At 32.0% G+C, this 26,963-nt stretch overlaps 1 protein-coding gene and 1 long non-coding RNA gene across 3 annotated transcripts in view; one reads left to right on the top strand and one right to left on the bottom strand.

Annotated features, from left to right (window-relative positions):
• Positions 1-26,963, bottom strand: part of KCND2 (potassium voltage-gated channel subfamily D member 2) — a 599,276-nt gene that overhangs the window by 444,928 nt on the left and 127,385 nt on the right. The window lies entirely within an intron of this gene.
• LOC141543237 (uncharacterized) lies at positions 16,037-25,008 on the top strand. The gene is made up of 3 exons (XR_012482390.1): positions 16,037-16,121; positions 22,559-22,631; positions 24,940-25,008. It is a non-coding gene; the product is annotated as an uncharacterized LOC141543237 (long non-coding RNA).

Genomic DNA, 26,963 nt, shown 5'->3' on the forward strand with positions numbered 1-26,963 from the left:
CCACAAGGACAACTGGTCATATTTCCCCCTCTTTCAATGCTTAATTTGCAAGTGGACTTTCCACAAAACACAGTGCTTCTAGCATTTTGTGTTAGCCACTGTTACAGAACATGTTGAACATCTAATGAGTCCTTTTCTAGTTTAGGTTAAGAGAATATCATTCCTTCTAGAATTTCAGAGAAGCAAAGCCTTAATTATATTCCAATTGAAAGCTTTAAGGGCTTAAAAAAGCAATAGATAACTTTTGAGATATGTGGAACTAATGCCAGATGCTGGTATGATGCCGCCATCTTTTCATTCTCTAATGTTCATTACTATATCATGTTGATTGTGCCAAGGGTAGTGGATTTGGGAGTGAATCACTTCTAGATGACAGATAGGAAAAGGTACGGCCCCAGCTGCCACTAAGCCCTGCACTGTTAGGAAGTGAAATGCAGAAATGATATCTCTGTAAACAAAGGAAAAAAAGATCGAGAATTTCCTGTTTTTACCCAGTGCAACTGGGTTCTTGTCATCAGTCCTAGTGTATAAAATATCATTTATGCAAGTTGCCTGAAATCAGGTTACCAGACATAGAGTGAATGCATTTTAATAGACAAGCTTGGAAACTGTAATCTTTCATTTGCAATTTTGCATGGTGGCTATAATGTCTTTTCCATGCTCTGAATATAGAAATATTCAACTAGAATTAAAGGGATGTGAGTAGAATTTTTTTGAAAGTACATTTATTCACTTTAATTTTTTTTTCTGTTTTGTAAAATTAGAATTTCTAGTGATAGCATCTGGATAAAATGTGCATAATAAATGAGTGCCTCAATTATATCTTGACATTGAAATGTGGTTCTGACAATATTCCAATGAATTTACATTACAAGGATGGTGTTTTCTTAATTTACACCCACACCCATATCCACACATATATACACACACAAAGCTTGGATCTGGTGTATGCTTATCAAAACATTAAAAAATGCATAAGGACAATGGAAAATCATTTGACAACAGAAGACTTGGCTCTACCACTGACTCGATGTGTGACCTGGGGAAAGGAATTAATTTCTCTATCTATTCATTTTCTTTTTTTGATATAAAGGTATTTGATAACACAAGCTCTGAATTTCCTTACAACTGTCAAATGCCATAACTGGGAATGGGGTGGTATTGTGTATTCTATGATGAATTTAATGTATAATTGAGAAGAGAAGATATAAACATGCTACCATTGGATGAGGACAATAGCTTTAGCTAATCAGAGACAAATCCCCTCATCAAATACCTAGAAATTCTCTGAACAGAGAATTAACCAAATAAATGTATATGAATATATATATGTATATATACATATATATTTTGTATATAACAAGATATCTGACTCCCCTTTATACACATACAGAATGGAAAAGAATTATCTTTTGACTAACAAACAAAAACATAGTTTGGAAATATCCCAATCTTGTACCCAAATGACTGTGATTATACAGCTGACTAAATAGAAAAGAAGTAGTTGCCTAATAGTTATTGATAAACAATCCACTTATTTGTGTGAAAACTAAGAAAGTATAAAAGTCATTAGATCAAAAAAGAAAAGAAAGGAAAGTATCACAAACTAGTAGAAGGTGAGAAAAGGTAAGCCATCAGAGAGAAAGGAATAAGTGATTTGTGGATTAGAGATCAAACAACTATTTGTCTCAAAAGGAAAATGTTATCTCCATTGTTTGTATAGGTGAGGGAGGTGGTGTGTGAACTAATGGAAGACTTTAAGGGAAAAGGTCCTGACATTTCTCCATTGAAAAGTCAACTCATAATTTTATTGAGTATTGAGGAATTTGTGTCATGCTATGAACTGAAATGCTAGGACTAAGAGGGATAAAATTTAAACTGTGCTAATACTTCAAGTTTATTTAATTTTGTAGAGGTCAGTAACTGATGAAGTCATTACTTACAGTTGGGAAAGATAGGCTGAAAAGGGGAAAAATATACAGGTGTCTATAATCTTGCCTGACTGAAGCAAAGAAGAGTAAATGCAAATTCTGGAGTGTGGAATCAGCAATATCAGGATAATAATTCTGGAATCATAATTCCAGAAAAGCAAACTAAGAGTTATGGCAAACAGTGATGCAAGACAAGAATGACCACTGTTAGGGAAACCAAGGTATCTAAGTCCAAAGTCAATATGAAAACAGGAAAGGTGGAAATGGTCAAAGAACAATTTGTTGATCTGAAATGTTCATGGATATAGCTATTTTACAAATATTTTTAAAATATCTAGAATGACATTGGAAGCTCTAAAACCCCAACTTATGCAAGACTAGCCAAGCCACAAAGTGATAAATGACACAAATAGCTGGGTAATTCCTAGAATGTATGTTAAAAAATTCTAACCCACTCCTTGTGAGAGCCAATATTGCATTAAAATAAAAAAGATTGTGTCATGTTACAAGAGCAAATTGATGTCTGTAAATGACTTGAATAGAATGGGCAAAAGAAACTATTAATGATTCAGTACCAGAACCCTCTATCTTATCAAGGCACAGAAAGCAGCCTCAGTTGGAATGTGTTACAGATTTTAAGTCTGTTCAAGTTGCATTGCAAAATCATAACACAAATCCATATAATTTTAGAGCACTTAGACTCTGTTCAGTATGTGTAGTTTTTAGTGGGGAAAAAACCACGTGGCATTTTATATGGACCAGTGTTCATTGAAAAGGCAACTTGCATTTATCAGCAAATTCAACAATAAAGCCAATGTGTATCTTTTGGAAGGCTAACAAGGGCTAGATATAATTTGTGAAAAACAGCAAATATAAACCGGTAAAATAATTTTCTTATTTTTCAGTGAATTCAAGTTTTTCATGATTCTTTTTCAGGCAGGGATCAGACTCAGGAAAAGACCTCAGAGGCTCCAAAGTTCCAAAATTCAGCTTGAGGAAATTAATGTTTGAGTCCATCTTATTTTTCAGTATTGCTTCACTGATTTATTATATAGACCAAGGAATTATTCAGAACATAAAATTCTATTACAAAAGATAATTAATGAGAAAGTTGCTCTACCATATATGCACAAAGCAGAATAAGACCTTACAACTTGTGATAATATTAAAGGCAACTTTATATAATTATAATCCTCAGTGGTCCCAACCCATTCTACCAAAAAAAAAAAAAAAAAAAGAAAAGAAAAAAGATTCCCTCTAACTTGTTTAACTTTTGATGGAATACCACAAGTAAATGGGTGTCTACTACCAATTGAAGTTGCCCATTAAATTTTTGGATGTCTGTGATTGTCAGGACCTTTTCCCGTATGTCCAATTTAAAGCTTCCTTTCTGCTGCTTCCATTCATTAATTTCAATTGTGCCCTACTGTTGTAACTAGAATTTTATTTTTGAAATTAAGCATTAAGGAGAGGTTAGAGGAAATTGAGGACTGATTCATTGTGAGTAGAAATATCATTCTCTTCTGGTGATAAAAAAAAATGATGGTTTTATTATAAGCTTTCTTCAAAATATTTTAGCACAAATTCTTGAATTGGTGAGTTGTTTTTTTTTTTTCTTTCACCCTCCATGAACAATCAGAGTGAGATTGAAGACTAAGTACAATGGTACAATAAGGCTATGGATCAAAGTGTTAAACTTAAAAATAATGTTTTGAATGTAGCTGGCAATTCTTAAGAACACCAATAACAAGAATGAAAAAAAATGATTTTTCTGGAGGGTAAGAAAACTACTTAAGAAAACAATGTTCAGTTTTTGATTTTCTAATTCATTTGGTGGAAATGCTGCCCAGGAGATCACCTAGTTAAATATGTTTTGCTCTACCTGTACTTGAAGAAGGTAAGTGGTGAAAATGCAAACTGACATCAGTGTCTTTTTGAAAATCAAGTTTCCAGGGTGATTACTAGGGTCAGTATTCATTTTATCTTTTGTTCACAGCATTTGTAGCAGCATGTTCATCTCAACCAACAGCTATGCTTTCAGCATGTAACTATATCTGATGCCCTTAATGATGTTACAGAATCTTGGCAAAAAACTTACATTATGTTTAACATATTGCATTTAATAAGAGAAGTACTTTAGAAAATTAGTTCAAAAATATTATTCTTAAATAGCCAGTACTTTTAGAATTTAAAAGCCATCTGAAAAAACTGAAAATCCCACAAATTTCTGAGAGTTGTGGTCTAAATGTAATTTCCTATACATATATTAAATAACAATTCAATAAGACAGTAGAAAAATATTACATAGTGGGGTTTTAACTGGACATTTAGTTGTATAGACAGTAAGTGCTATTATATAATAACTTTCCATAAAACAACCTTGTATTATTAGTTTCACTAAGAGAGAGAGAATTCCATTCCAGTGAAAATTCCATTGCAGAATTAGGAAACAGAATGTCTTGCTTGAGGGACATTAAGAAAGGCAGGGTTACTGAATTGTAGAGTACATGAACAGGATACAGAATATGCAGTAAAACTTAAGAAATAGTAATTGTCTTCAAAGACTGCATAATCAACATGTGGACAAAAGATGTATGCATACAAGTGAAACTAATAATGCAAGGCTTTTTTTATGGAAAGCTATTATATAATAGTACTGTCTATCCAGCTCAATTGCCAATTAAAACCCCACTATGTAATATCTTTTCTACTATCTTATTGAATAGATATTTAATACATACATAGGAAACTACAGATATACTACAACTCATAAATTTGGGAGATTTTCAAGTATTTCAGATGGCTTTTAGATTATTAAAATACCCAATATTTAAGGGTAATCTTTTTGATCTAACTTTCTAAAGTACAATATATGTTTCTATTATTAAATAGAATATGCTAAACATAATGTAATCTTTTTCCAAGATGTTGTGACATCATTAAGGGTATCAGATATAGTCATATGCTGAAGGCAAAGCTGTTGGTAGAAATGAACATACTCTCTCCTTTCCTACCTCCATTCAAGTCTCAGCTAAAATCTTGCTTTCTATAAGAATTCTTTCTTGCTTTTCCTTGGCATTGTGGAGCCTTTCCACTTAATTTTTCTATATATGTATGTATATATTTATAATGTTATTTAGGTTCAAATAACATCTGTGTCAAATATAGATTTTGATTTGAGATGCATCTATTGTTGTATATGCTATGTATCTTGAGTGGCTATATGTATAATTTCTCTTCTAAATAGTAGGATGCCAAATATTTGAGGAGAGTTTTCATATTTGCACTATCTGCTCTTTTCAGCATTCCACCAGATTCCCCCTTAGATTGTAATCAATCCATTTATAACCAATGTTCAATCAATGCTAACTATGGTATAATTAGTGTAATATATAATTTGCCCTGCATTTTTACACCTTGTTCATAGGGATATCTCAAGAAACTCTGTCAAGTGCCTTGCTGAAATCAAGATATATAGTTAATCCTTGAAATTTGCTTCTATGAATCTAGTAACAATATAATAAGAGTAAATAATGTTGGATAATATGCTTTATTAAACATACATCTATATTGGCTTCTAATCATCATATTCTCTCTCCATTTTCCTCCCTTCCCCCCTTCTCTGGTTCCTTCTGTCTCCCTCCCTCCCTCCCTCCCTCCCTCCCTCCCTCCCTCCCTCCCTCCCTCTCTCTCTCTCTCTCTCTCTCTCTCTCTCTCTCTCTCTCTCTCTCTCTCTCTCTCTCTCTCTCTCTCTCACACACACACACACACACACACACACACACACACACACATTTTAAAATTCTTATAGTATTTGCTGGAAATTTGCATCAAGCTCACTGGTGGTTTCTGGAATCCCTGTGCCTCTCTTATTCAGTTCTTATTGGAAATCAGGACATTTGTCTAACTCTGGTCTTCTGCCACTTTTCTGATTTCTTATAATTTCCAAAGATCACTAAAATTACTTTAGCAGTGACATTCATAAGTATTTTTCAATTACTGATTTGATATTGGAGATGAATTCCTGTAGAGCAGCTGATTACTATATGGACAACTACTTTGGATTTCAATTCCTTTTCTTGACTAAAAACTATTCTTGCTGGATATAGAAGGAAACTAAAGAGGGTTCTGTATTTTTCTCTTCTCTCTTCATTTAAGTTGTAGCAGTAGATAAATACTTCCCTTGTTCTTATTCCAAATATAATAAAAAAATCCTCATTTAAAAAATTTTTTTGGGGGGAAGGTGTCCTTTGGATTTTAGTATTTCTAAACCTATGCTTAAAGGTTCCTGAAGTTCTTTGTATTTCTCCTTTGTTATGAGTCTCTTCTTGATCTTTTTTAGAGCTAACCTTTTAAGAATCTGTATACTCTGGAAAACTTCTTTTTGGGGTATATGTTTTTAATTCATTACACATAAGCACACATATTCACACACATATACAAAAATGTATACATATATTTGTCCCCTTTCTTATTTTGAGTAACAAAGAATATCAATTTCATTATATTGTGCATCATTATCAAAATTTGGATATTTTACAGCTCAAATCACATATTAAAATAATTTATTAATTTTATAATTATAAATTTTTTTTGACAGTACAAATGCATGGGTAATTTTTTTACAACATTATCCCTTGTATTCACTTTTCCAAATTTTCCCCTCGCTCCCTCTACTCCCTCCCCTAGATGACAGGCAATCCCATATATATATGTATATAATGTGTTACAGTATATCCTAGATACAATATATGTGTGTAAAACCAAATTTCTTGTTGCATGGTAAGAATTGGATTCCGAATTTATAAGTAACCTGGGTCGAGAGACTAGTGCAAATATTTTACACTCCTTTCCCAGTGTTCCTTCTCTGGGTGTAGCTGTTTCTGTCCTTCATTGATCAACTGGAACTGAATTAGATCTTCTTTATGTTGAAGATATCCACTTCAATCAGCTCATACAGTATCATTGTTGAAGTGTATAGTGATCTCCTGGTTCTGCTCATTTCACTCAGCATCAGTTCATCTAAGTCTCTCCAAGCCTCTCTGTAGTCATCCTGCTGGTCATTTCTTACAGAGCAATAATATTCTATAACATTCATATACCATAATTAAGCCAACCATTCTCCAATTGATGGGCATCCATTCATTTTCCAGTTTCTAGCCACTACAAAAAGGGCTGCCACAAACATTTTGGCACACACAGGTCCCTTTCCCTTCTTTATTATTTCTTTGGGATATAAGCCCAGTAGTAGCACTGCTGGATCAAAGGGTATGCACAGTTTGACAACTTTTTGGGCATAGTTCCAAATTGCTCTCCAGAATGGCTGGATTCTTTCACAACTCCACCAACAATGTATCAGTGTCCCAGTTTTCCCACAACCCCTCCAACATTCATCATTCTTTGTTCCTGTCATCTTAGCCAATCTGACAGGTGTATAGTTGTATCTCAGAGTTGTCTTAATTTGCATTTCTCTGATCAGTAGTGATTTGGAACTCTTTCATATGAGTGGATATAGTTTCAATTTCATCATCTGAAAATTGTCTGTTCATATCTTTTGCCCATTTATCAATTGGGGAATGGTTTGATTTCTTATAAATTAGAGTTAGTTCTCTATATATTTTGGAAATGAGGCTTTTATCAGAACCTTTAATTGTAAAAATGTTTTCCTAATTTGTTACTTCCCTTTTATTCTTGTTTGCATTACTTTTGTTTGTACAAAAGCTTTTTAATTTGATGTAATCAAAATTTTCTATTTTGTGATCAATTTTGTGATCTCTAGTTTTCCTTTGGTCATAAATTCCTTCCTCCTCCACAGGTCTGAGAGGTAGACTATCCTCTGTTCCTCTAGTCTATTTATGATCTCATTCTTTATGCCTAAATCATGGACCCATTTTGATCTTATCTTGGTAGATGGTGTTGTGTGGGTCCATATCTAATTTCTGCCATACTAATTTCCAGTTTTCTCAACAGTTTTTTTTAAATAATGAATTTTTATCCCAAAAGTTGTTATCTTTTGGTTTGTCAAACACTAGATTGCTATAGTTGTACTGTATTTTGTCCTCATTACCTAATCTGTTTCACTGATTGACTAGTCTATTTCTTAGCCAATACCAAGTGGTTTTGGTGACTGCTGCTTTATAATATAGCTTTAGATAAGGTACAGCTAGACCACCTTCATCTGACTTTTTTTTTTTCATTAATTCACTTGAAATTCTCGACCTTTTGTTCTTTCAAATCACATTTTGAATATACTCCTGACTATAGGCTTGGTGCAAAAGTTCTTGTCTCACTGATTCAAGCAGAAAAGATAGTGGGAGGAAGGCAGGGAGGAAGGGAGAAAGTAAAGGGAAAGGAAGGAAGGAAAGAAGAAGGGAAGAAGGGAGGGAGGGAGGGAAAACGGGAGGGAAGAAAGGAAAAATGTGTTGCATGTATTAAATTATTAGGTGAAATCCCATAAATTTTGGAATATGCAAGGAATTTATTTTCTAAATTTCTTCTACAAAACCACAAAATTAATTACTTTGTGCTACAATGAAAAGTCCTACTCCAAAATAGGATAGCATATGACTAAAAATCTTAAAATGGTATTCTGATTTCACAGGCCTGAGGAAAAGCAATTTAATAATGATTTAATCTAGCTATTCCAACTGATTTATCCTTAGTTTCTTTAATATCTTATGTATCTTAAGGCAGAAGTAAAGGGAAAATCTGTTTAAAAGCTAACTTGCACCTTTATTTTCATTAAACCATATAGAAACCGCACTTGTGATATAAGTGATAGGATATAAAATATAGCTCTATGTGGTTGTCTACTTTTCATGCTCTGTTGTTTATTTATTTATTTATCTTTTGAGGAGCATAGGGAGAATGGGAAGCAGGATATTTCCTTAATTCAATTCTTTTTCTATGAGACTTTAAAAAACACCTGCTAATAGGAGTTATTTACAGTAACAAGAACAAACAGAGCAAACAAAAATGTGTAACTATTGTATAAATGAGTTAAAAAACAATATATTCTAACTTTGGTCTTAAGGAGGTGTTAGATGATCCCATATCCTCTTCTGAATTCTTCCCTTGAAACTGAATCAGTAACCTTTTTCATTTTATTGTCCTTTTTCTATTTCCTTACATTTATAACAACCTTGTTCATTTTGTTGAGACACAGGGTACCCTTAGGATATTATGCCCTTAGGTATTAGCTTTTACAGATTTGTCAGCTGTGTCTTATCTCTGAGGATGTGCTAAAATTGGGTTGTATAGCATATAATTTGAAACTGCTGCAACATTTGAACTGTACAGAACATAAAACAAGAAAATAAGTTTTTAGGATCAGAAATAATGGATAAGAGAATGTGTGAAATGCTAGAGTGACTAAAAAACCAAGAATCCCTCCAAAGAAAATTTAGATAGGGAGAATGGAAAAAAGGGAAGATGTATTCACAAGTTATGTGTATAGATAATAGATAAATGGTTAAAGGGGGGGACAACAAAACTGATATCCATCTCAATTTGATGCAAAGAGATTTAAAGATATTGAAAAATTGAAAAAAAAAGTGTTAGATTACCAGAGCTCTGTTGGGTGACTCTGCATTGCTAGCTATTACCATTGTCTGCTGAACCTGAGGAGCAGCACATAGAGAAGGTCTTACTGAGACTGTAGCCTAGTATAGAGAGATAAACTGTGGAAAAATAGAAAGCATGCTAGACTTGGAATCAAAAGCTATGGTTCTGTCATTCACTTCCTCTGTAATCTGGAACAAGATGCCCAACCTCTCTAGGCATCTCAGTTTTCTTGCTTATAAAAAAAAAAAAAAAAAAAAAAAAAAAAGGGATTGGCTTTATTATAGATGGTCTCTAAAGTCACTCTCCATTTTCAGTCTATGATCTATTGAAATCCTTAAACCATATATGGGAAATTTTTTCCCAAGAATTTTAACAATAGCTATTTCATTAAAATGTTCTAATGATCAGACTACTCATTTTACTCTATAGCACCTATCTTTGGTTATTTATTAACCAAAAGCATTGCATATTCATAGAAACTCTAAGACTATATTCTTTACAGATTGATCAAATAAGGATACATTAAAATTCTAGAAAGTTTGAAAATTGTTGGAACTTAAAAGAAATAAGATGATTTAAAAAAAATGTTGCAGACAGAACTGAGAATATTTCTCCCCCCTTCCCCCCCTGCATTTAACATTCTATTTAACTCAATAAGCATTTAAGTACCTACTATGTAAAATGAATTGTGGCTACAAAAATAAAAATGAAAGACTGTTCTGTTCGCAAATATTTGTATTCTACTAACTGTATAGATAGTCGAGATGGTATAACAATTTCTGTTTTTATTATATATTAGTAAAATATATATATATATATATATATATATTTGACCATGACACTGTAGTTGATAGCATTGCATAGACACACCTTTAGTTTTTACTTTGTAATTAACCAAAAAAAATTATGCAGAGGGAGAAATATAAATAAGAGAAAATGAGGGAAAATATAAACATGATAAGGAAAAAATGAAACTTTGAATTATGTTATTTCTGGCTAATTTTCTCCAAATTGTAATTTACTTCAGGTTTCCAGCAACACTATATACTTTAATATTAAAACAATAAAATTGCTATGTAAAGAATGTAAGGCGAGATGAAAAATTATTGTTAGCTTCCTTAATTTAAAATTTTTAAATTCCTGGAGAATGTGGACCTTAAGTAAATAATCCTATTGATTTGGTTTCATAATAGGTTAACTAAGTAAAGGGGCCACTAAATAATTTTTAAACGATGATAAAAATGTGGGGAAATTTTTTTCTAACAGACAGAAACACTGAACTAAGCATGATCTTTGTGTAACAAGGAGCTTATGCAAAAGTGGGTTGGACCACTTAATATCATTAAAGATTGCACTGGTACTTTGCATGGTGTCTTAATTCTATAATAATTTGAATTAAGGCAAAAGCTAAAGGATAAGAGGAAAAAAAAGAAAAATAACCAACCAACAATAGCAACAAGAATAAAAACAACAACAAAACCAACAATAGAGTAAGGAAGTAAAGGTCTTAGAAGCACAGCAGATTATTCAGGCCACCAGCACAATATGAAGATGGGGACTTAAGTGTGCTCACCTAAACTTGGTGCTCTTCTTAATCAGTAGGGAACTGGATTACCTTTTGAGCCATATATACTCACCTATCTTGCTTCCCTGCTGAGATGACAACATAAGAAATACCTACCATTTCCACTTCAACTAGCAAACATATGCTGGCTGTGACAATTTGTATTTATAAGGGAACCTACTATTTTTGCTTTCCTTACTGTAGCCTCAAGCCATTTGAATTTACTATAATGATATTGATATGAACTATCCTCCTTTTGAAATTGAGACAAAGCCTTCCTTCAGGACAATTGCTCTGGCTTTTGTTTAATTTTTAGAGTGAAGCTTTTTAGAGTTCTGAAGCACTGGAGTATATATTCATGTCTATGAAATACAGTTATGCCCTTTACATTTCCTCTTTTTCATAATAATTTCTCTTGTTTGTAAAGGTAGTGTAAAATGGATAAATGTGTGGGCTACGGGATTAGGTCGAAAAAGTTTTAGCCTCTGACACTTATGTTATCCTTAGCAAGTAATTTTATTTTTATGTTCTATAAACAATACTCTAGGACTTGTTGAGATTTGCATTTGGGGAGTGAATCTCAACATGAGAAGCTTAATGAAATTACATAACCTTTATATACTCTATTGCTTGCAGTTGCTATTTTTCAGTTGTTTCAGTAACATCTCTTCTTGAGCCCATTTGGGGTTTTCTTGGCAAAGATACTAGAGTGATTTGTCATTTCTTTGTTCAGCTCTTTTTACAGATGGTAAAACTGAGGTCAATGGGTTTAAGTGACTTGTTTAGGATTACACAGCTAGTATATGTTTGAGGCTTTATTTGAATTAAAGTTTTCCTAACTTCAGGCCTGACATATAACCACTGAACCACCTAACTGACCCATGTTCATAATACAAGCAGGTATTTAGCATATAATAGGGGTACGAGGTGAGTCACAGTTTTCAAATATTTTCAAGAAAGCCATATGGAAAATGAATGAATTTTTACCTAGTTCTAGCAAACATTACCTGAAACACTCAAGGAGAATTAGAAAAAAGCAAATGTCATCTTGTATAAAAAAGTATTTCTTAACAATTAGAGCTATTGAAATTAGAATGGATCAGAGCCTGTAAGGTAACCAATTCTCCATCACAGGAACTGCACAAACTGAGGTCAATTAGGCCTGAATGACTCCTATGGATTCTTTCTGTAGCATGCTTCAGTAATATCAGTAATTGTTTGATACCCAAGTCTTTGATCAAGAATGCAATCCCAAATTGTTATAATAACATTCCTATAGCAGTAATATGGTTTATCATCATCTGTCCTAAAAATTACAAAATTATATAATGATAAAAAGTATATAGGCATGATCCTTTGAAATCCATAAAAGGTGGCATATTGTTTTAATAAATTTTTCAAAAAATTCCAAGGTTTAGTGTATGCCTTAATACAGACAATTAAAATTATGATAATGTAGTATTCTTGCTTCCTCCATATAACATTTTATAGCTTCTATGAAAAATGTGACCTTAATTTCTTGGGCTCCTTGACTTAGAAATCTTGGTGCTTGTGTTTCAGTAGATTGTGTTCATGTTACAATGCTGTGAAGCTGTAACTCATCTTCATAAATTTAAAACTGGCCTGAGACATTTAGTAGCTGTGTGACCCTATGCAAGTCACTTAACTGTTCTAGTTCCCTTCTGTAAAATGAGCCAAAGAAGAAAATAATAAACCACTGCTGTAATCTTGTCAAGAAAAATCCAAATGGATTCCTAGAGAACCAGGAATCACTTCAAATAACTAAACAATAACAAACAACATTTAAAGATTTTTCTCTTATTAAAAATCATTTACTGAAAAGAATGAAATAACATTTCTATTTGAATGATTGTGAAAACTTTTTGAACTTTTAAGACAAAATAAATTACTTTAGATAATTTTGTTATAATCTTGGGATGAAAGAATCTTGATTAAATCAATCATCTTGGGTTTCATTGTCATTCTGTAATAATGGAAATCCTTGCAAGAAGTAATTGTCAAGTTTTCATTTTTAAATCCCTCATATCTAACTCAGTTCCTCACTCTTTCCATGTCATGATGAAAGAGCAGTTTAGTTCTCTGATGGGAAGTCTATCAATTGCTAGGTATTTAATAAATGTTCATTAAGTTGAATTGCATAATTTTTCTTTCTTTCTTTCTTTCTTTCTTTCTTTCTTTCTTTCTTTCTTTCTTTCTTTCTTTCTTTCTTTCTTTCTTTCTTTCTTTCTTTCTTTCTTTCTTTCTTTCTTTCTTTCTTTCTATTTATTTTTACTGAGGTAATTGGGGTTAAGGGACTTGCCTAGGGTCACATAGCCAGGAAGTGTTAAGTGTCTGAAGCCAGATCTGAACTCAGGTCCTCCTGACTTCAGGGCTGGTGCTTTAACCACTATATATTCTAGTTGCCCCTCATTTATTTTTTAAAATAAAATACAAAATAAGTCCTAAAGAAAAGCCACTTAAAATCTTTTATTTTTAAATGCACAAAGTATGAAGGCAGTATTTCTATTATAGATAAAAGAGGTATGATAGTTGTCTAGTGGACTCTGTAAGGTAGAGATACAGTTAAAAAAAAAAAAAAATCTGTAATGGTACCAAAAGATTAATCTATAGATTGGATTAAAAAGCTTACTTAAAGTAACTTGCCTAATTTGAATAGTAATTTTAATAAACATATCCTAAAATTTACTTGAATTTTTGTTATTAACAGTTATCAGAAGTGACCTGCAAGGTATTAAGTCATAGGCAATGGTGAATTTTATCATGGTCAGATAGGATATCTAAATATATTAATGCTTCATTATTTATTCTACAGAGACTGAAACAACAACACAGCCTTGAGTACCTCATTTCCAGGAACATGTAGATAAACTGGAGGGAATTCAGATAAGCATGACAAGAACAGCTAAGGAAGATTAACTTCAGGAAAATTGAAAAGTATTAAATGAGCATAGCTTGGTTTCACAAAGTCTGAAGGAGTAAACCAACAATGGATAAAGTGAACAATGAAAACACACAGCAAGTCACATGTGTATATTTCAACCCTTCCCTATCTTCCCTCTCCAAAAAATGACATTTGAATTCTGAACTTTGAACTCATATTGTCGGGTTGTTCAAAATCTGCCTCCATGCTACTTCCATTTTTTTCTTGGTCTTCCTCTAGATCAAAAAAAAAACAAAAAAAAGTTGTCATCTCTTTTCCCTATGAGTCTTCAAGATACTCTGTTTCCTATAGGGACTATATTAAAGGGTCAAGAGTTTTCTCTGAAACATTCCAGTTATATGAGCTCTGACAATTCACTTAACTTTCATTCTAAGAAGCTCTCTGGGACTACATGGCAGAGCTGGGGCCTATTCTACACCGATGAAACCATAACCCTCTCTGGTGACCACCACTTCCCTGAATTCTTATATTATTTTAAAGCCTACTTCCTGTGAAAACTTCTTTGATGACCCCCAATTCTAATTGCCTCCCAATATAACTTCCCATCATTGTATTTGTATTCAAATTTTATTTGTGCTCACCCTTACCCCAAACAGAATGTAATCTCTTTAATAATTAAGGACTATTTGTTTTTTTATCTCTGTATATCTATTTGTATAATGCCTTATACATAGTAAGTAGCAAAAATAGTCATCATATTGAATTATTTCCTTATTATTTTCTTCTACAGGATACATATCTATACTGTCTTTACCATGTCAATCACCTAAATGAATACATTCCATTTGTTTGTGCTCTTTTTAACATATAACACCCAGGATTAAATATATTATTCTCAATGAGGACAGAGAATACAAAGCACAAGGTGAATATCACTTTCCTTGTTTAAAGGAGCTAATGTTAAAACTGAATTTTTTTGTCAGCTTTGACATACAACAGATAGATGTTAAACTTGCAATCAACGAAGGTCTTTTTTTGCGTAAAATGCCATTATGTTTGGTCAATGTCTCCTGAATTTAGTTTGTATACAGTCATTTTAGTTTTGTTTATGTCTCTTACATTTCATCTTATTAAATTCAGTCCACTGTTCTGGTTTGTGAAGTCCTTTCTCAAATTCTAAATATCTATCTATCTATCTATCTATCTATCTATCTATCTATCTATAAATATTTTATTTGAGAATAGATTAGGACTGTTATGAGAAAAAAACAGTTAGAATCATAAAATATGTTTTAGTTCAAACAGTTAATAACCTACAGTTATGTCAGATTAGTTCAAATATAGTCGCACAGATGTGGACTTTCAGCAGATAATGGCCTATTTTTAGATCATTAGAATCTAAATAATGGAACTTTTAGAAAGGACTATGGTGATTGTGAAGGGCTCCCTATAAAGTTATAGGAGAAGTGAAGTTATACAACTGATTTGATCAATTCTGAAGCAAAGTTTCATGAAAAATTGCAACATTTTGCATTTACTTAAATACAACATACTTTAAATTACTTAATGCATTTAAATTACTTAAATACAAATATATATAATATATAAATACCCATATATCATACTTAAATACTTAAAATATGTAAATATAAATACAAATGATTTAAAATCATTCACTGCATTTAAGTAGGCAACATTTAATGTTTTTTAATCACCTTCACTCTTCAATAATTGCTTAATACAACATTAATTGTTCTGGTCTCAAAAAGCCTATCATGTGAATTCAAGGTGATGAATAGCACCTGGAAATCACTGAAAATGGCATAAAATTTTTCCATTTTTTTATGGTTATGAGCAACTGCACTTACATGTTCAACACCAATGGGCATTTAAAGCTAGGACACTTAGCAGTCCATGAGTAGTCTGGTGAGGAAAATAATGAGCTATGTGACTCAACAGAGCTATAGCTTGCAATTCTGGCTCCTAGGGTAACCACCATAGAACATTCCCTGAGGCAGAGTAGTACAAAGTGTTTTCAAATGAACTTTTAAAAGACACAGCTAGTTGGTATAGGAGCCAGGAATTTTAACTTCTTATTCTAAGTTGCTATGGTGGAGAAAAAACAAAAGACATCCTGAAACTACTGCCAAGGGAGGAAAGGGTGAGCTTGAACATGTACTGGGCCAAACATTCTAAGAAACACTGGGAGGGAAAATAGGAAAAATATTGCAGCAGGTAGCTTCCTTTTAAAATTAATTTAACCCATTAATGTGGTACTTGAGAGGCAGCATGGTGGAATGGATAGTCGTCTCTTCTATGTGACTAGTTAAATTATCTTATTTCAGTGCTCCAGGAAATTTCTCAAGATTATAAATTACAGGACTGGATCTGACCTGCATACATAAAAGGAATCTCCTTTCCAGGAATTCTCTAGTCTAAATTACTGGTAGCAAATTCAAATAGAAATGGATCTCCACCTACGGTATATTGACTCAGGAAACCACAAATTAGCATTATCTATGCTGTATGTTACTTTTATTTATTTTGTTAAAATTTTTCTAATGTTTAACAATGTTTTGGATACACTGGGGATGCCTTTGCTCTAAGCCAATTAAATGACAGGTGTAATAAAAAAAATGCTAGGTGCTAAACTGTTCAGTTATTTGCTTAGTGGTATCCAGCACTGCAACCCCATTTGAGGTTTTCTTTGTAAAGATACTGCAGTGGTTTGCCACTTCCATCTCCATCTCATTTTACCTATGAGAAATTGAGTCAAATAGGGTAAAATGACTTCATAAGGATCACATAGCAAGTAAGAATCTTAGGCCAGATTTAAATTCAGGAAGATAAGTCTTCCTAACTGCAGAACCAATTCTCTATATACTAAGGTATCATCTACCTGCCCTACTCCTAAAATAGTGATGCATTACAAATTTGTCTAGTGTCCCCTAAGGCTTTGTAACCTGAGGTGAGCTTGGTCACTTTGGCTTGCTCAACCTCTCTGGATTATAAGCAAAGCAAAAATCTCCGAGGTTAAGTTTCTATATTTATTTATATAATTGAGAAAATGGAGTGTCAGAAACCCATGTTAATATTAATATTCATTCTTTCAATAACACTTAAATGGAAGTTTGTAAGAGAATGGAATGGTTATAATTAATAAAACTTTAATTATACTGGCCTTGGAATTAAAATTTTCAATATTAGCTAAGTAAAATTCCAAATAGGGAACTGTGCTGGATATAATATACAGCTACAACTAAAGGACATGTCCCTGACCTACAGGAGCTTATCATTTATTTAAGAAAATATGATCTAAATAGTCATGGATATATACTGATATTGCTGGACATCATATATCTGGAAAATTCCAGCAAGAACCCTTTGTTTCATTATGGTAGGGATTCTAGCATCACAGCTAGAAGAGGAAGAGGAAATGGCAGTAATCTTTAAAATTAGGAGTAAAGAAAGGAATCAGAGCAAATAATCAAATATAGGTCTTACTTATGTTCCTATGTAGTCAATTCTCCAATTCCTGTTCAATTTCATATATGATTATATTTTCATAAAATTTATTATATTAATATATTATTATATTATAAAATAGTAATTAACATTACTATTTTAAAACACCAGTAAACAATGCATAGATAAAATTATGTATCTGCATATATACATGCATGCATAAACATGTATATATAGCACACATATACACATATGGATATATATGTGTGTATATATGTATATATATATATAAGCACAACACATATAGCATATAGGATTTATATACATATATACACACATACATATACACATCTATATTTTTGAGAAAATATTGACTCTTGGAAGAAGTGCAATAATTGTGATATATCTTGGCTAAAAACACAAATCACAATATTTATTTATGGTATGTAATTAGGGTTAAGTGACTTGTACAAGACCACATAGCTATTAAGTTTACCTGAAGTCATATGTGAACTCAGGTTCTTCTTACTGTAGGGCTGGTACTCTATCCACTGTACTACCTAGTTGCCCTACAGTCTTTAAAAATATGACAGACTACTGTGGCGATAGAAAAAAGAAAAGTCTATTAGGACTTAGCATCTCTTTTTAGTAATTTCTGGGGACATTTCAAAGGAACACAGGAGAAATCCACACATCATATAATCTGCACAATACCTGCACTCAAAAATGATGCAATCATCTTGAAATTTGTAAATCTGTATAGCAATACTAGTACTAAAATTATATTATAAAGTAGCAGTCATCAAAACCATTTGGTAGTGGTTAAATAATAGGTGGATCAGTGGAATAGATTAGATAGACATGACACAATAATCAAGGCTTATAGTAATCTAGTATTTGATAAACCCCCAAACTCCAGCTTCTGGGATTAAAAACTCACTATTTCACAAAAATTCCTGGGAAAACTGGAAAATAATATGTCTGAAACATGGCATAGACCTACATCTCACATATTAAAATAAGGTCAAAATGGGTATATATTTTGTGCATAAAAGCTGGTATCATAAGCAAATTAGGAAAGCAAGGGGTAATTTACCTATCAGATGTTTGGAGAAGAAAGGAATTTATGACCAAATTAAAACTGGAGAATATTATGACAGGCAAAATGGACAACTTTGATTACATTAAATTAAAAAAGTTTTTTACATAAACATAACCAACAGAAACAAGATTAAAAGGAAAGTACAAAGCTGGAAAAAATTTACAGCTAGTGCTTCTGATAAATGTCTCATTTCTTTAATATATAAAGAACTGTGTCAAATTTATAAGAATACAAGTCATTTTCCAAATGATAAATGATCAAAGAATACAAACAGATAATTTTCAGATTGATGAAATTAAAGCCATCTATAGTTATATGAAAAAATTCTCTAAATCACCTTTGAGCAGAGAAATGCAAATTAAAAGAACTGTGACGTGCCATCTCACATCTCTTGGGTTGACTAAGATAACATAAAACAAAACAAAATGAAACAAAACAAAACAAAACAAACAAACAAACAAAAACAATGATAAATGTTGAAGGGGATGTGGGAAAACTGAGACACTAATGGATTGTTGGTGGAGCTGTGAAATGTTCCAACTATTCTGGAGAGTTATTTGGACTTATGAGCAAAGGGTTATAAAACTGTGCATAACTTCTGACATTTAAGTGCCACTGACATTTAAGTGCCTATGGAGGAAATCATAAAGGAGGGAAAAGGACCCACATGAGCAAAAAATGTTTATAGCAGCTCTTTTTGTGATAGCAAAGAATTGGAAATAAGTACATGTACATCAATTGGGGAATGGCTGAACAAGTTGTGACTTATGAAAGTAATTAAATATTATTGTTCCATAAAAATGATGAATAACATGATTTTAGAAAGGTTTGGAAAAATTTTACAAGAACTGATGTTGAGTGAAACAAACAGAACCAGGAATGCATTGCCATACAGTAGCAGCAAGAATGCAATGATCAACTGTGAAAGACTTGGTTCTTCTCAATGGTTCAGTGATCCAAGACTTTGGATAGAAAATACTACTTACATCCAGAAAAAGAACTACGGTATTTGAATGTAAATCAACACATGCTATGTTTCAATTCTTTTTTTTTTTTTTTCTGTTTTTTTTTTTTCCTCTGTTTTATGGTTTTTCCCTTTTGCTCTGATTTTTCATTCCCAACATGATTCATAAAGCAATGATTATTAAAAACAAATTAATTAATTAAAAAAGGAATTCAATGATCATCTCTATACAAATAATCCTAACTAATTTTCTAATCATAATTTTGAGCCTTAGTGGCTTATCTACAAATGTCTTCAGGGTCTATTTGGATAAAAAGCTTAACTGAGTTTTCAAGTCAGGACTTCTTTAAGTCCTGCCCCTGAAAAATATTGGTTGTCTGATCCTGGGCAAGTTACTTAACCTATCAGTGCTCTAAAGAACTCTTAACACTCTTAAGTAGTGAAATAATAATCAATCTGCATTGGGGGAAAGAGAATTTTCTGATGAGAATTACTTTATATCCAAAAAATTATTGCTCTTGATATCCCTTTTTCCTCTCAAAACACATCTCTGTATACATATAAAAATAATGCATTTATAAAATGTTTCTATGTTATATTTTCTAGTATGTGCTAGATTATCTTCTTTAAATACTATATCTGTCTTATATGAGTATTTTTGCATGCTACCTTTCCAATACATATCTGAGTTCATTGAGGTAAGAATTGTGTTTTATATTTCTTTATATTCCCATTGCTTAGCACAGTAAGTAGTACATAGTAATTAATAAAGATGTGTTGGCTGACTGAAAAAAAAGAAATTCATAAATCTGAAAAATCTTTTAAAATTTGCATAATCATGTATCAATGATGCAATGAATTAAAAAAATAAGTTCACAAAGATAAGGCTAATATGTGAAGAATGAATGGTTAGGGGGGATAGCAAATATAGAAACTGAAAGTTCAAGTCTTGCCAAGCATGTATAACTTACTAATGGAGATGAAAACTGAGTAGAGAATGCTAAAATATTATATCTTGCAAAACTCATTTTAAAATTACCATTGTGAGTCAAAAAACAAGGGTTAAGAACTTAAAATTGTTTTCCTGAGAGAAATTGGCAAATGAATGACAGAATTTTCTCCTGAAAATTTATAAGATAGAACTATATAAAATTGACAAATATAACATTTCATCACTTTTCATTTCTGCCTGCAATCACAGGAAACATCTCAGTAAATTCACTGGAGGGAAAAGTGGCAAAAGCCAAAAAGTATTTTACATTCACCTTGTTATTGGATAAATGCAATTTTTGCAATATAGTTCCTAATATTAATTTGATTCTAAGCCTGTCATTCTCAAAATAAAACTCTATTAGTAGTCTACGGGTTTGCTACATAGCATTGGATTAATATGGCATCTTGTACATTTTCTGAGATTGTTATTTTCCTTGGTAGAGCAAGTACCCCTAGAAGCATTACTTATGAGAAATGATAGAAATGTTGAGCCCTTGAAGTGTTGGCTATAATCAGCTCAGTGCCCCCTGAACTAACTTTGCCTATAGCATAAGCACTGCAGTATCAAGAGAGTTCCTTATTAGAGTTCTCAAAGAAGAAGGCTAAGTTGGAAGAGGAATGAGATCAAAGTTATAAGCAAGATGAAAAATGCCTTCTCTATGTATAGTGGTGATAATAATGATTTTTACATAAAGGGAAATGGTAAATTTAATTAGAATGTGATTGGCAATGAAGCTAGCAGAAATCAAATGATTAAACTCTACCATTAAAAATAACAAAATAAAACAAAACTAAACTAAACTAAAACCAAAAACCAAAACAAAAGAAAAAAAATAGCAATTTGAAGGAAGTAGAAAGTCTAAATTTTGGTGCTCTCTAGAGGAGGTCATATCTTTAAAAGAAAAAGATACAGTCAAATTTTGTCAAAGGCTGTTCAGTATTATTAAGTGGCCTTTTTCTCTTTGGCCCCAGTTAGGAGCTAGGTCAGACTCAACTGATACTTGAAATGATGACCTTGATCTTGGTGCACTTTCAGACTCTCAAAAAAGAAAAAATACATTATCTTCATTATAAAATACCAACTAAAACAGTTTAACAAAATTTGAAACCCAAACAGAAAACAAGTTGCAGTGTATTAAAAACTGAATTTTCACTAGACTGCACAATTGATCTTGACTAGCTGATTCACCCATTCTCCTAGGATTTGTGATAATCTTAAGGTTCTGCTCTTTTGAGCCAGTTATATGTGTGACAGTGGATGTTTTGAAAAGCAAATGCAGTTTGGGTTTCATATTGCTTTCTGAATAGCTTTCAAAATGAAAATAAAAACAAAACAGGAGTATCACTATCAGGGCTAAAGAGACAATGGAAATGTCTCTGTTCATTTTGCTTTATAGACACATTTTGATTAGGAATAAAAACTTGGGCTATATATTATTTTTGGGGAAGGAAGGAAACAGATTTTTTTTAGCTTTCTTTCTTGGGTCATTGTGTTGATTTCATTTTGAAGGTAAAATGATAGTGTGAAAATTTAGATGAAAAGAGAATATTTTATCTATGATAAATTCAGAGAATTGTTATTAATAATGCTTCTTTCACATTATAATAAGTCATATTTATATAGCAAAATCATCCTATAATTCTAAATTTAATTTTGATGTGAGCACTAACCACATGCTATTTTAAGCATACAATCTCCCATTTCAAAAATCAAAATTTAGTTCCTCACTCACCTCCCCTACATTCTTACCCAATTCCTAAAGTTATTTTTAGAAGCTAATTAAAATACAAAGAAAGGTCATACAACAAGAAGAGTTAAAATGTTATCAGATGTCTTACAAAATAGTGATATCTTTGGGACTACCAACAGAGAAAAGGGAATTTTTTTTTTTTTTTTAAATCAGACTTGGCAGATTAAGAAAGGATGACAGGTTCACATTAGGATTTCTGAGTTTCTAAAGACATGATAATTAGATAGGTGTACTTATTCTTTCTTACTTGACTTTTGAGAAGTGTCTAACTATATTTCATTATTGAAGAATAATGTAATGCTATATTTAATCCTTGCTGTTAGGTTGTCTGCATGGACCTGTTCATTTCCACATACTGGTATATTCACATCAGTGCTGGGCTCCTTGACTTCAAAGGTAAAACTATGCTTTGATGAGCTAGTAGGGGAGACAGGTATGTGTGATACACAGTGAAATGAGAAATGAGCCTTACATTTTTAGACTGACAAAGCATACATATCTTTGAAATAAGATTTGGTTATTCTTGGAATACATAGCACATGGTCAAAAGGAAATTATTATTATTCTTATTATCATTATTAATTCACTTTCCTATGGCTCTGGCCTCATATGGAAAGTTGAACTCAGAACATAGGATTGAATTCTAAAGCCCATATTCATATATATGAAAAAAGGAAGGAATGGGAAAGGAAGGAAGGAAAGGAAGAAATGAGAAAAAGAAAGTTTATTTGTGATGAGAGCAGCAGAATACTAGTAAGCATATCATCAACTACCACAAAACACCTTTAGCTATCTAACTCTAGAAATCTTAATTCTAAGACAAATAGATTCCCATATTTCTCTAAAATGTTTTTGGTTTGGAGAAAGATGAAAGGGAAATTGAAAAGGGATAGAGAGAAAAGAAAAATTAGAAAAATTACCTACAACTTTTATGAATTAGTAGGATTAAAATGTAATTTACAAGGGCATAATGTATTAATCACAAATTACTATTAAAACTAATTTCACATTTTTCTCATTAAGATATTAAAGCTATGTGAATAGCTTCACACTATAATAACAATGTATCATTTGCATCAACAATTTCATATAGCATTGCATTAATCTTTGCTAGAAAATATTTATTTTATTGAATAATGGTTAGAGTTTTGGAAAAGAAATTGAATTCAAGATTAGAGTCAAAAGTAATATTTTATAGTAAATGAAAAAATCATTATATTTCTATATAAAATATCAATAAGATAAAGTAAAAATAGGAATTAAAAAGTGATAATCAGGTTACTAATGCCAGCCTTAAAATTCTTTTAAAGCTAAGCATTGTTGTTTAATTTGGGTTAAATTTTTGAAATTCTTTTAAAGATAAATGTTTTTAATATGTATATGTCCTTCCAGCAGCATAACAAGAAGCATTCTATTTTTGTTTGCTTTGGATATGATATCATTAGTAGATAAAAATGTCCTTCATTTTGATGCTTTTATGTGCAATTTTAATTATTGATCTAAGTAAGAATTGGTTTGCCCATTCAAACCACTTGTGATAGTAGAGATTATGTGAGAATAGTGAAAAGAAATTTGATTCCTCTTAGATTCTGGAATGTTTTAATAATATTCTAAATAAAAACAGAAATTAAACCTTCCCCTTATAGGAAATAGATTCTACCTAATTAGTTGGTATGTAGCAAGCTTTTATTCCATTGAATTCTGCAAACTCATCTAGGGAAGGATGAGTTCAGCACAAAAAATTTGATTGGATTCTAGATAAAACTGGAACTGTTAAAGTGAAGCACAGAAATTGTATAGCCCCAATGACCATGTTTATTTCTTTTCACTAAATAAAATAAGATAGATACTTGGTTTGGTTTATTATTATCATTGTTGCTCTTGGTTCTGTCTCCAAGCATAATCAAATTTTCCATTTGCTTTTGCTTTTAATCTGTGTATCATAGAGCATACTGAAAACTGGTGCTTTCCAATATGCTAGAAAGTCAATTTTGCTTGAGTTAGGTTATTCTATATGGAAAGGCAAAAAACTCCAAACTGAGAATATCCTAAAATTATACATAGTGGAAATTATTTTACAATTATTAGTTTTAAGTAACAGATATCAACAATATATTAGATCTTTCTTTGTTGTTTTATCATACTATATTCCCTTAGCTCCTTTATTTATTTTACCTACAATTTTTTGCATATCTTTATCTATGAAGATAAATCAATTATCTGGTGCAATTCTTTCCATCTGTTAGGGTAGCTTCAGCAGAAACCACTTCTCTTTTCATTAAGATGTTAAAATATTTACTGAAAAAAGAGTTGTAGAATCAAGGACTTACTTCATGTATTGATATTTAAAAGAATTTGTGTCAGCTTATGGTAATGGTTTCATACCTTGATTCTTTATTTTTATCCACATTACTATACCAATAAATTAACCAAGATTTGTGAAGAAATTATTTTGTCCTCAGCACTGTGCTAGGAGTTAAAGAGAGAAAATTAAAAAAAAAAATGAAAACAGTTCTTGTCCTCAAGTTACTCAGATAACGGAATGGGTTTTTACATAATTCCAAAAACCAATTTATAATGAAGGAAATGGTTTATAATTCTCTAAAGTACATTCCTTTTCCTTGGATTTGTCCGTATTCTATCTACCATAGAGTGGAAAATGGAGATTGAGCCCAGCTTTTTTTTTTTTTTTTTTTCCTTCCAGTGACAGCACAACAATGATTTTTTTTTTTTTTTCCTGGACACACAATCAAAATGCAGTGCTCAATCCAAGAACCCTATCCTATTACTGAAAGTAAGTGATGCAATTCCTAGAGGGCAAAGGGACCTCTAGGCCAGTGATACCTATTAATGACTGTGGAATAAAGAAGAGAATGACATATATTGACTTTATATCTTTAGCAAAGTATCTGGCCCATACTGGGCATTTAATAAATTTTTCCTGATTGATTGACTGAGTAAAAAACTATTTGAATAAGAGGGGAAAAGGGGATTGAAAAAATATTCAAGATCCTTTCTTGTTTTAAGATATTACTTTATTTTATTTTAATTCTATAACAAGCCAGGAAGTCTCTCTGCTGTCTTGAGACCAGTAAGTCCATAGTATTGATTATCTCTGCTCTGAAAAGCTTGTCAGTCAACTTGCCTCTGAGGACCACCCTGCTGATCCTTATTGCCTACAATTTGGGAAATGTCTTATTCCTGAGTTTTGCTCTCTAAAGCAGACTGGATACAGAGAATGGCTGACAACTAACTAATCAGTTGAATTGATTGATTGCCAACAGCAGAAATCCTGAGTGATATGTTATGCTGAACTCTGTCTTCAAAAAGTAGCATGTGACTCTGAATTGTTGGATAACACCAGCTGAAAACAGATGTGCTTACCTGACATATCACCATCAATCCATAAATATTTAGTGAGAGCCTACCCTACAGGGTGCCTAACAGTACATAAGATGTTGAGGACAATACCCAAAGAAATATAAGGACTGCCCCTGAGTCACAATCTATTTGGAGAGAGAAAATTCATACGTATAAAACAACTAGGAAACAGTAAGCTTTATGATACAATTGGTTATTATTAAATGGTTTTGGGAAGGGAGAGATCATTGACTCGGTGCCCAAATGTTCAGGGAAGACTTCCTCTAAGAAGTAAGGTTTGATTTGTACCCTGAAGGATATGTAGGATATAATAAGTACAGTGGAAATCGTGGGAAGGCTTTCCAGAAAATGGAAATAATAGCATGACAAACAACATAGAAGTTAGAATGAACATTGCATACTATGGAGTTACCATGGGGAATTGCTGTGATTGAAGTGTCTGTGCCCAAGGTGGTTTTGAAAACCATGGGAGAAACTGCCACAGACAGCTTCTGCTCCTCCATATCACATAGTTTTTAAGAAGTATGTAATTAAGGAAAAGCTACTGCTCACATATCTGTCTGCCATTACTTTTTGCACTTTTAAGATTAAAAAGGGCCGAAGACTAAGGGGTGAGAAGCCTAACTGTATGACTTTGTATTTTACAAGCTCTATAACCTTGAAGATATTGCTTCATGTTTTGTAAGATAATTTTCCTCATTTGAAGAATGACAGAATTGGAGTAGATGATCTCTAAGTTTCCTTTCATGTCCAATAATCTGTAATTTTATGCTTTACTTTGTAATGGCCTCTATTTTTCAGTATTTTATACCTCATTAACTATACTTCTTTCTCAAATGATCACTTGAAAAGTTTTCTCCTACTTCTGTGATTTGTGAGGATAGGTAAAGTTTGGCAAATTGCAGAAATCCATCATGGCTAATTTTTCCCTTTTAAAAATTATAATTTCTGTAAACCTGAAATCAATTTCCCCTAGTTGCAAAGAATAAGCATGGCTATTTCTCCAAAATACAAGAGTTCTCTCAGTGTTCCAAAAAGTTTTCTTAAAATGTGTACAAGTAGAAAATATATAAAAGCAAGAACAGTCATATGCCTTAACTAGTGGAAGTATTGATGCCAAAATTTAGTGTAAATTTGTATAAACCTTTTGAACTGAGATGAAACCAAAAGCTAAATTTTATTTAAGTTAATTATTTTACAATAACCTCCCCCATTTTTATCTTCAGTATAATTCATGACTCCAATTCCCTTCCAACAAGATTAAAAGAATTATTAGGGTAAGGTAATTTAATGTAATGAAAATATATAGGAAAAAAACAGAAAAAAAAGCAGGCCCAATTCTTATCC

Source organism: Sminthopsis crassicaudata, chromosome 5 (genome assembly GCF_048593235.1).
Source record: "Sminthopsis crassicaudata isolate SCR6 chromosome 5, ASM4859323v1, whole genome shotgun sequence".
Taxonomy (NCBI): domain Eukaryota; kingdom Metazoa; phylum Chordata; class Mammalia; order Dasyuromorphia; family Dasyuridae; genus Sminthopsis; species Sminthopsis crassicaudata.